Below are 12,020 nucleotides of genomic sequence, written 5' to 3'. Positions count from 1 at the left end.
AGGGAATAAGTTCTCTTCCTCTTAGAAAATAGGAATTTACATAAGATATTAAAGGTGAAATTTACTAATGGTGTTTTATGAACATGTGGTTTTGGAAGCCCATGGTATCTTGCCATGGTATTACATATAGGATAGATAATTATGCATGTGATAATTATGTGTTGTATTAATAGAGGCTACTACCATAATTAATCATGTGGCTTATGTCAATTAACTCTTTGTATTATTTCTATCTTAAATTCTACCTTGTTTTAATGATGCTTTGACATAAATGACAACATTTCCAACAAAGAATATGTCCCTAGTTGATAACTTAATGTAACAAGATTTCAATCATATAAATTTCCTAACATTTTTTGCACTATTGAGAGTAAAATAAAAGGGTTCCAACTTAGGGACTGACCACTTGGAGTGGTTTGTAGCCTCCTAAGTGGTATGTGGTCCCTGCAGGATGTCGATTTTTGGTTGGATTATAAGACCCACTTCCATGACTAGAACATGGAGGTTGGGTCATGTCATAGTAGCACTCAAACTCACATTTACCTTAGGATCTTGTGAAAGCGGGTAAATGCGGGAGGGAGCATTTACAGATTGGCATAAGACCATCCAGGTTCAAACACTTGGAGTGGATGGGTTAGATGTGATTGTTATGCATGGATGTTAGTTGTATGCATGCATTGCAGTGGTTATGGTTGTCATGTATATAGTCGGTGTTACAGTTTGAGTTATCATGCATGATGTCAATAAATTTATATGGTTGTGTCATTATATATATACATTTATAACGTGCTAATATGGACTAATTTTTGCAGATGAGATAGCATCCCCTGAACTTCATTAAGGTATGTTTGATCATGTTTCTATTTGGTTGATCTAGCATGATATGTTATTAGGAAGAAGAAGATCATATATGATGAGAAAAATAGTGGATTACAGTTCATGTGACTCTACTTTTAGATCATCTGAGTAGTAAGGAGATAAGTACTCTCATAATATAGAAGATACACTGAGAAGTCTAAAGGCAGAAATTAGAAGTTGGAAGGAAGATAATGACAGGATAATTCAGTCACAAGAAAGACTTGCTAGAGCTCAGGAAAATAAAGTCAAGGTTAATGTAGTAATGATTCCTTTAATGCCTATCAGATTTTCAAAGATAGGGACAACCACAGATCAGTCATGGACAGGAGGAAAGGAATAATGGGGCATATGGTAATAGGTCTTGATCAAGATACAGGTTGGAAAAGGATGACACAACCAAAGGTGGCAGATGGTTGGATACACCTAACAAGAGAGGTAGTGCTTACGGGTTCTATTATGTTTTTGGTTTAGAGAGACATCATTGTCATCACAACCATCATCCTTCGGAGGAGTGAAAAGTAGTATGTTCCAGATGAGTTCAAGAGAGCCAAGCCTCCTACATTTGATGGAGATATGAAGAAACCGAAAGATGAAAAAACATGGCTTCTTTGGATGAAGAAGCTCTTTGAATTGCATGACTATATAGAGAATATGAAAGCTAGGATAGTTATTTTTAGTCTCAAAGGGAAATAAAATATTTGGTGGGAAGACCTAAAGCATGTCATAGGAATCAAGGTAGAAGCGTTGAGTTGGCATGATTTTAAAAAACTCTTAAGAAAGAAATACTTTCCTAAGAGATACTATGAAGGAAAGGCCAAGGAGTTCTATTAGATGAATATGGGTTTTCTGATAGATGAAGAGTACATGACTAATTTTTTATAGCTTTTGAGGTATGTTTCTTTTCTCAAGGATGAGAAAATGAAGGTTCAAAGGTTCATGAGTGGATTTCAATTAGTATTTAAGGATCAGATTGAGTATGATGAGCCTCAGTCCTTGGAGGAAGTCATCAGAAAATTGAAGCATTATTATGAGTAGTCGAAGCATAAGTCTGAGCCTAAGCAGGATTGGAAGGGAATGAGAAGGCTAAGGGAAAATGGCCTTAGAAGTGGGAATGACCTCAAGATGTAGGTGAGAAGGAAAATGTGGTTCCTTACAAGAATTTCAATGAAACTAAGAATGGACATGGATCTCATCTTGGAGAGTAGTAGAATAAAGGTAGTGACAGAGAATCATTGTAGTGTTGGATTTGTGGCAAGGAACATTGCAGGAAGGATTTTCCATTGTACCAGAGCCGCAAATCTCAGATCTACAATGCTCAGGAGGTGAAGACAGTTGGGGATGTTGGTCATAGAACTCCTCGGATCTATGTAACACTTATAACAGGAAAGAAGATCATCATGCATCCATTATTGAGATGGAAGGTAAGCTTTGTGATCGAGTAGTTTCAATTTTGATTGATCCTAGATCTAATTATAGTTACGTTAGTCTTGACTTTGTAGATAAGTGTGGCTTGAGTAAAGAAGTGCATGTAGAGTCTTGGTTGGTGTAGTTGGTTACATAGACTAAGAAAAGAGTTCATCATTGGGTGAGAACTTATGCATTTGAGCTGAATGGTATGCCTACATTGACACATATAAATGTGCTTCCTTTGGGTTCATATATCATGATTTTGGGTATGAATTAGTTGTTTAATCACATGACCAAGGTAGACTATTATGAGAAGGATATTGAGTGCCTAGATGAGGATGAAGAAAAGAGAATCTTGCATGGAAAGAAGAAGCCTGCATTAGTGAGGATGGTCACAACTATGCAAGCTAAGCGTAGTTGCAGGAACGGGTTTGTATTATTTGCAGTGCATGTTTCCAGTAACAAGATGAAGGGTGTTGAGGGTGATGAAATTATGAATAAGTATCCCATATTTCAACAATTTCAGGATGTGTTTCCTGTAGATATTTTAGAGTAAACAACTCATAGGGAAGTGGATTTATCTATTGAGTTGGTACTAGGAGCAACACCAACATCAAAGGCACCTTACAGGATGAGCACTCTAGAGTTGGGGGAATTGAATTTGCAGCTTAAGGAAATGCTTTTTAAGGGATACATAAGGCCAAGTGTGTCGCCTTAGTGTGCACCAGTGTTGTTTGTTAAGAAGAAGGATGGTACTCTTAGATTGTGCATTTATTATAGGTAGTTGAACAAAGTGGCTATCAAGAACAGGTATCCATTAGCGAGGATTGATTACTTGTTTGATCAATTGAAGGGAGAAACAATGTTATCAAAGATTGATATGAGATCAGGATATCATCGAGTGCACATAAAAGAAAAATATGTCTACAAAACTGCATTCCATACCAGGTATGGGCATTATGAGTTTGTGGTGGTTCCTTTTGGTATTACTAATGCTCCAACTAATTTTATGTGTTTGATGAACAATGTGTTGTGTCCTTACCTAGACAAGTTTACAATAGTGTTCATTGATGATATATTGATATGTTCTAAGAAGGAGGAATAACTTTCAAAGAAACTAGCAACAATATTGATATTGTTGAGAGAGCATCAATTGTATTCCAGCTCAGCAACTTACTTGGGACATGTTGTTTCCAAGGATGGGATAGAAGTGGACCCAGAAAAGATTAAAGCTATCATGGAGTGGCCAGATCCTAGGAATGTGGATGAGCTCAGATCATTCATGGGACTAGCAGGTTATTACAGGAGGCTCAACAAGAACTTCACATATATTTCCTATCCTATTGCATCTTTATAGAGGAAAGGAAAGAAGTTTGAATGGACTGAGGAGTGTGCTACTAGTTTTGAGCAGTTGAAGCATTTGCTTACAAATTCTCTAGTATTGAATATTTCATATCCAGATAAATAGTTCATGGTATGTAAATATGCCTAAAAGAGAGGAGTTGGTGGAGTTTTGATGCAGGAAGGACAAGTGGTATTATATGAGTCAAGGAAGTTGAATGAGCACGAGAAAAAATATGTGACTCATGATCTTGAGTTGGAAACTATCACTCATTCCTTGAAGATATAGAGGCATTATCTTCTTGGAAAGAGGTTTATTCTAATGAGTGATTATAGTGGACTGAGATACTTGTTTGACCAACCTAATCTGAATGTCAGGAAATCTAGATGGTTAGCTACCCTCAGTGAGTTTGACTTTGAGACTAGGTACATTAAGGGTAAGGAGAACAAGGTTGCAGATGCTCTTAGTAGGAGAATGTAGGTGAATCGTATCTTTGGTACATATTTACAAGAGTAGATCTTGCATGCAAGACATCATGATGATAGGTACCAATAGTTGAAGTAGAGATTGCAGCAGCGGGGTTAAGGTGATAGGGATGAGGAGTATCACTTGATGGCAGATGGCTTGGTTAGATTCAGGAAGAAAATTTATGTGTTAGATAGCAGTGAGCTCAATAAGCTTATCTTGAGGGAATTTCATGTCAATCCATACTTAGGTCACTCGAGATATCAGAAGACATTGACAGTTGTTAATAAGTTCTATCACTGGCCGAACTTGAAGAAAGAGATGGCTGAGTTTGTTGCTAGATGTATGGGCTGTTAGCAGGTGAAATTTGAATGTAGGCACCTAGCTGGTTTATTACGACCGATTCATATTCTAGAATGGAAATGAGAGGTCATTTCCATTGAATTAATTATAGGTTTTCTGAGGACATCGAAGCAACATGATTACATCATGGTTGTGGTTGATAGGTTAAGTAAAGTAGTTCACTTCATTGCATTGTAATCTACTAATTCATCTAGTGATGTAGATAAGGTCTTCATCAGGGAGATAGTGAGGTTGCATTGTGTTCCCAAGAAGATCATATCATATAGAGATGCCAAGTTCACTTCTAGGTTTTGGAAGGAGTTGTTTGTGGGCTTCAGGACAAAGTTGGCTTTCAGTACAACTTATCATTGGTAGACAGATGGGCAGATAGATAGAGAGTGTCAATATGATTCTTGAGGACATGTTGATGATGTACATCATGAATCAATAGAGGAAGTGGGAGGAGTATCTTCCACTAGTAGAGTTTTCATATAATAATGGGTTTAGGAGTCCTTGAGGATGAATCCATTTGAGACTCTTTATGGGAATAGTTGTAATACTCCTATCATCTGGAGTAATCCAGTAAATAGGGTATTGATTGGACCGAATATGTTGGATGAGATGGAGCAAGAGATGATGGTTATTAGAACGAATTTGAAGGAAGCACAGGATAGGAAGAAGAGTTATAAAAATTAGCATAAAGCATTCAAGGAATTTTAGGTTGGGGAGCACGTGTATTTATGCATCAATCCCAATAGAAGCTCCTTAAGGATTGGGTCATGTGCCAAACTGAAACCTCGGTATTGTGGACCTTTCGAGATGTTTGAGAGGATTGAACCACTTGCCTAATAACTTTCATTGCCACCAAAAGTGAAATTACATGATGTTTTCCATGTTTCATTGCTTAAGAGATACATGGAGGATGTTGATCATGTGATTGATTGGTCTATATTGCAATTGGAACCAGATGGAGGATTCCATCCATAACCTCAATGCATATTGCAACAAAAACAACTCATGCTCTAGAACCAAGCAATCAAGCAAATTAAAGTGCAGTAGAAGCACTTTCGACTTGATGAAGCTACACGGGAGATGGTTGATTAGATGCAGGCTTTATATCCTTCATTTTTTCTAGTTCAAGAAAATGAGTTTTTGGTATATGCATATGTATATGGTTGTAAATACTGCAATGAGTTGTGTTATAAAGTTCCAATAAGTGGTATGTTTGTTTTGTTTTCAGTATGATGTCATTGAAAATACTATATCGAGCTATGTATAAATCTCCATAGGCAGTATGTTTTTATTTTCAGCGGTGTACTGGTCATAGGTGTCATAAAGAATTGAGGATGGTGTTCCCCTAAGGGGGAGGGGTTTGTAACAACCTCGAGTTAAAGTTCATGTAATAAAGGCTAATAAAGGAAAAATAAGAACAAGGTCATGGGACATGTATTCCAAGCTGAATGTTGGGAAAAACATTATAGTGGGCATCACTTTCAATGTGTTATGGCTTTGGAAATTTGAAAAGAAATTGGCAAAGGAAAGGCAATAATTGGCATTTAATTATGAGAAATAAATGAAAATAGGATAAAAATGAGGTGAAGAGACACATATTTTCATGCTAAGGAAATTAGAGGAAAAATGAAGGAAAATGAAGAAAAATGAGATATCAAAAATAAAAAGGCATTAAAGAAATAGTTCACATTTTTTTGTCAGTTTTGGGTTGGATCCATTGAGAGAGAGAGAGAGAGAGAGATCTCCAAGAGGGGAGAGCAAGCAAGAAAGCAAAGGAAGGCAAAGTACAAGAAAAGGAAAGAAAGGAGAAAGTTGGATCACCAGCTTCAGCAGGAGAATTTTGCAGGTAATAGGTTACATGCGTGATTTCCTAGTTGAGGTGTAAATGAATGGTACATGAATTTATATATTTGGTTAATTTTCTATCATTGGCATGGGTTTTTCTTGGTTTGACAGTGGTTTTATCCTTGCCTTTCCATTTCATAGATAGCCATGGTGTGATGGGATTCATTCTTAGTTGAGCTTTGGATTTCCATAAGATTTTGGAAATGGGTGAGGTGGTCTTAGGACAATTCCCAAGCGTTGGGGGTGGAGATGGTTTTCTTTGGGAAGCCCTCAACAAGTGGGTGGAGATGGAAAATTCCTCAAAGTATGGTGAAGGAATTTTTAAGTATCCAAGCCTATATTGGTTTTGTGATCTCGGGATCGGTGTAGGTGAGATCACAGTAGCTTGAGGGTGGAGGTGATTTAACCTTTGGAGTCCCTAGTTGATTATGTCTTGGTTTATTTTATGATATCCCACATTCTATTCGAAATACTGAGATGGGGGTGAATCAATATTTCTTTTCAGTTGTTACTTTTACCATTTAGATCACTTATATTTAGAACACAAAATGAAAAATAAGAATAAATGATTTTATTAATTTCTTCAATAAATCAGGTACAATATATGTAGGGCTCCAACCCTAGGTGAAGACACCAATCTTCAATCTTCTAGGCTCCAACCTTTATTTTCCAAGCACCAACTTGGACTTCCAAGGCTCCAACCTTGTCAATTTTAAGGAACCAACCTTATATCTGGTTCAGGCTCTGACCTGGTTTCTTGAGGACTCTGATACTCTAAGGCTCCAACCCTAACTTATCCAAGGAACCAACCTTCAGTTTAGGAGCACCAACTCCAAGGACACCAATCCTATATTTGCCAAGCACCAACTTGGACTTTCCAAGGCACCAACCTTGTAAATTTTGAGGCACCAACCCCAAGGGCTCCAACCCTATAGCTTCACTTTGTCAAAGTATGTTTGGTTATACTTCACAACTCCCAATGTTTTCTTCAACAAGCCCTATCAATCTTTAGCTACACCTTCACTTAGTCTCCACATCACATCATCAATGACAACCTTGTTCTTCACATGAAGGTGTCACCACTGCTCTTCATGTTACCTAAACAAAAATTCTTCAAGGTCACCTCATAATGGCTTCAATGCATCATGGTCTTCAATGATCTCCACAAATATTCAATATGCTACTTCAAAAAGTTCTCCAACTCTGCCCTATTCTGTTCTCAAGAGAATACTTCAACAAACTCTATTTTCCCAATCCCAGTAAATCAACACTTCAACCATGACAACTATGACAAATTTGACCATGGAAGCTTCAACCATGACAACTACGGAAACTTCGCCCATGGCGACTACGGCAGCTTCAACCACGGGAGCTTCGACCATGGAAACTACGACAACTTCAACCATGAAAACTATGACAGCTTTGACCATGGAAACTACAGCAGATTCGACCACAACAACTACAACAGCTTCGACCACGACAACTACGACAATTTTGACCACAAAAACTATGACAGCTTCGACCATGGAAAATATGGAAGCTTCAACCAAGATTTTATGCCCAAACAGAATTATCCTTTTTTTTTGTCCTAAACAATAGTCTCCCTGTTCTCCTCAGCCTTCTGTCTTCTCTTGTAATTCGTATCTCTGAATTATTGCCTCAATTTTTGATCAAAATGAAGTGTTTAGATGTCTATTTATAGATATTTCATTTAAACTAAAGGGACACATCTATTTGAAGTGAGGCCGACTTGTATGACTGAGTGTAGGTCGTCTCACTGCTAGGAATAATTTCCTTAAATTAAAAATTCAATATCTCACAAACTATTGGGATTTTCGGGGAAAATAAAGGCTTGTTGGAAAGAGGAAACAATCCTCTTTAATATGGTCTAGGATCCATTTTCAAAGGATGCCTCCAAGGTGTCCAAAATATTTTTTCTTTGTGATTGTCCTTAAATTTTATGCATAAAAAGTTTGGGACAACATGAGGAATGTTTGGGACAACGTGGCTTCTTCATTGTTATCAGTGTCATCATAGGATAATAGAGTCATTATGTAGGAGTGAAACATCCATGTAGCATGACACATGAAAAATGTCATGATATACTAGTGCAGTCATAGTGCAACATCATTAGTATAACTCCAAAATAATCTTCCAACCATGTTATCAAGACCTCATCAATTATGGTCATTCATCAAGAATATGGCATCATCAAATGTAGTCCTCCATATGTCATCAAGGGATTCTAAATACTTGGCACTTGGAACTTATTAAGACTTCTTCGTTAGTGACTGGACATATTAATTTATGACATTCTTATGAAACAAGAGTTATGACATCATCATCTGGAACCAAGCATCTCAACAATATTTTCCATCTCGGCTACTGCCATATTGACACCAATGACAACCTAGATTGTTATGAAACCAGCTCACAAAAAGATAGAAAATATAGATCAACACCTTATAAATAATCCTCTTCAAGGGGGAAACCTCCTTTACATTACACAAATGAACAATTCTTAGATGATACAAATGACAAGACCTCCTTTCTATATATAGGAGTCTAAGGGGTCATAATATAATCAAAGCCGACATAACACTAATAATGTAAGGGCACAATAATAACAATAGTGGGCTTCTATGGGACACAATAATAAAAATATGGGGACTACATGGGCACAACAATATAATAAGGGGGTTGTACTGATAACAATAAGGGGTTATACTAGTAGTATGGGACCTAACATGCCCCTCTCCTTAAAAAAGTGTTGTCCTCAATGTTTGAGTAGTTCTTGATGCTTCTGTATAAAATTCTTGTCCTCCCATGTGGAATATTTAGTAGGTCAGTTCTTCCACTTGATGAGATACTCTGACATTGATAAATTTCATAGATGTTAGGTTCTTGTTTTGTGATCGCTTCAGGTTCCAATATGATTTTTCCTTCCTCATCAAGTTCTAGTAATATTGTTTGAACTGGGATCTTCTACAACTTTTAAATGAGTGGTCACACTTCTTCTTCCTTCTTCCATTCATCCCTTGCTTTGTCTATCCAATTTGGTTGGATAATAGAAATAGCACAAAACAATGCTTCCACATCCTCATCCTTTCTTGAGAGTGCATCTACAACAACATTTTGCTTCCCTTTTTTGTAGATGATTTCAAATTCATAACCCAACATAATTGTGACCCATTTTTTCTTTTCTTCTAAAGATAGTCTTTGTTCTAAGAATTATTTAAGACTATCATGATCCATTTTTACCTTGAAGTGTCTTCCCATTAGGTAAGGTTGCCATTTATTAAGTGCATGTAGTATTGCCAACATTTCCTTCTCATAAATAGCTTGATTGAGATGTAGCCATAAAAATGCCCAATCGCCTACATCAAAACTTATTTCTTTGTGATGTTGATCTCCCTGTTGTTTCATTTGATTCTGGATGAAAGTGGTGTTATCCTTTAAAAGTTGGAGAACTTGTTGTTGATGCTTGATGTGATCTTTCACTGCTTGAATCTTTTTCTTCTTGATATGTCCTTCTATCTTGAGAGTTTGAGGAGTGGTAATTTCTTCCAATGCATTACAAGATATGGTCAGATTCATTTCTTGATGCTCGATGTGATCTTTCACTTGAACATTTTTCTTCTCTATATGTCCTTCTATCTTAATAGTTTGAGGAGTGGTAATTCTGGCCAATGCATTAAAAGATATGGTCATATTCACTTCTTCTTTCTCGATGTGATCTTTCACTTCTTGAACCTTTTTCTTCTTGATATGTCCTTCTATCGTAAGAGTTTGAGGAGTGGTGATTCTTTCCAATGCTTTACAAGATATGTCTGGATTCATTTCTTATTTCTCTAGGGTTGGTTCTTGATGTATATCCTCTTCTTTTGATTTTTCTTGATCCTTTTCTTCCTCCTCTTCATAATCTATGTAAAATAATTTCTTCTCGACACACTTATGAACTTTAGTGTATTTTCTATCACAATTGTAACAAAGCCATTTTTCTCCTTTTTCTTCCAATTGTTGTGGTGTAAACCTTGTAGGTTGTGGAAGGCTAGGTGAAAAAACACTTCCATAATTATAGTCGTGAGTGGTGGGATTCCTTGTTTCCATAATTTCAATTTCATTTTTTTCTTTCCAACCTGAATGCATTCTCTAATGAATCAGGTTCCCAAACACGAACCTCATGTTGAATGTTATCCTTTAAAGTCCCTATGAAGACATCAATTCTTTATTCTATGGAATATCATTTACCCTTATATCCAATTTTCAAAAATCCTCAATGTGCTCTTCCATTGATCCCTTTTGTTTTAGATTTATCAACTAGCTAAAGAAGGTGTTTCTCTTTGTATCCTCATAATGTGCTATCATTTCCTCTGTGAAAATTAACCATGTGAAAAGTGGTTTACGAGAACAAAGCCCTTCATACCATAAAAATTACTTTGGTTCTAAATATAAAGATGCAATATGTACCTTTTGTAACAGTTGCACCTCATGTAGATCAAAATATTGTTCCATCTGTAGTATCCAATTTACCGGATCCTTGCCGTCAAACTTCCTCATATCACATTTTCTTGATTCTAGGAGCTCGATCTTGAAACAAATGTCACTCTGTAATTTCGGATCTCCAAGTTCTGAAATTACGATCTGTGGTATCCCTCTATGTCCTCTTTAAACTTCCACTAGTCTGATCAAAATTGGATTCTCCAAGAAAGAGTTATGCACAATCTCCCAAGATGACCTGATTATATACCTTTTCAGAAGATTTAACTTGTATGAAGTGCCACGTGTCACTATTTCAAACTTCAGATCTGAAAAAGATAAAAAGAAAACTACAGTCTGTCCTCTTTCTATATCTTCTTACGAAATTTCAATCTGATTCTCAGAGATAAAGTTATGAGGATTTTCCCTAGGTCACTTGTTTGGGATGTAATTCGGGAGCCTGCACAAACCCTAAATTTATTGGACTTTATTTCCGAAAATATAGTGAAACAAGCTCTGAAATTAGGGCCTAAGATTCACCACGATTTCGGCTCAAATGGGTTTTAATTTCATAGTTTGAAACTTTGTAGACAAACAATTATAGTGAAATTTTCATGATGGCCTTTTTGAGATGGAATTTTGGAGCTTGGAAAAACCCTAATTTTCTCATATCTTATCTGTGAAAATATAGCGAGACAAGCTTTGAAATTCGGACCCGAGGTTCAAAATGATTTTGGCTCATAGGGGTTTTTGTTTTAGCTTTTGAAACATCGCATAAAAAAAGTTATAGCAACAATTCCATGATGACCTGTTTGGATCAGCAAAACCCTCGAATCCAACCTCTGATGCCAAATGTTATGAAACCAACGCACAAAAAGATAGAAAATATAGATCAACGCCTTAGAAATAAGCCTCTTCAAGGGGGCAACCTACTTTACATTAAACAAATGAACAATTCTTAGATGATACAAATGACAAGGCCTCCTTTCTATATATAGGAGTCTAAGGGGTCATAATATAATCAGAGCAGACATAACAGTAATAATGTAAGGGCACAATAATAAAAATAGTGGGATTCTATGGGACACAGTAATAACAATGTGGGGACTACATGGGCACAACAATATAATGAGGGGGTTGTACTAATAACAATAAGGGGTTATACTAGTAGTATAGGGACTTAACATAGATTAACAATCTCCCCCTTTGTCATTGATGGCAATATTCTTGCCCTTTCAACATTCTCTCCCCCTTTGACATCAATGGAAAA

This window comes from Pinus tabuliformis, chromosome 4_2 (genome assembly GCF_031772625.1).
Source record: "Pinus tabuliformis cultivar Carrire ecotype Pingquan chromosome 4_2, CPIR1, whole genome shotgun sequence".
In the NCBI taxonomy this organism is placed as follows: domain Eukaryota; kingdom Viridiplantae; phylum Streptophyta; class Pinopsida; order Pinales; family Pinaceae; genus Pinus; species Pinus tabuliformis.
This window is presented reverse-complemented; position numbering follows the sequence as displayed.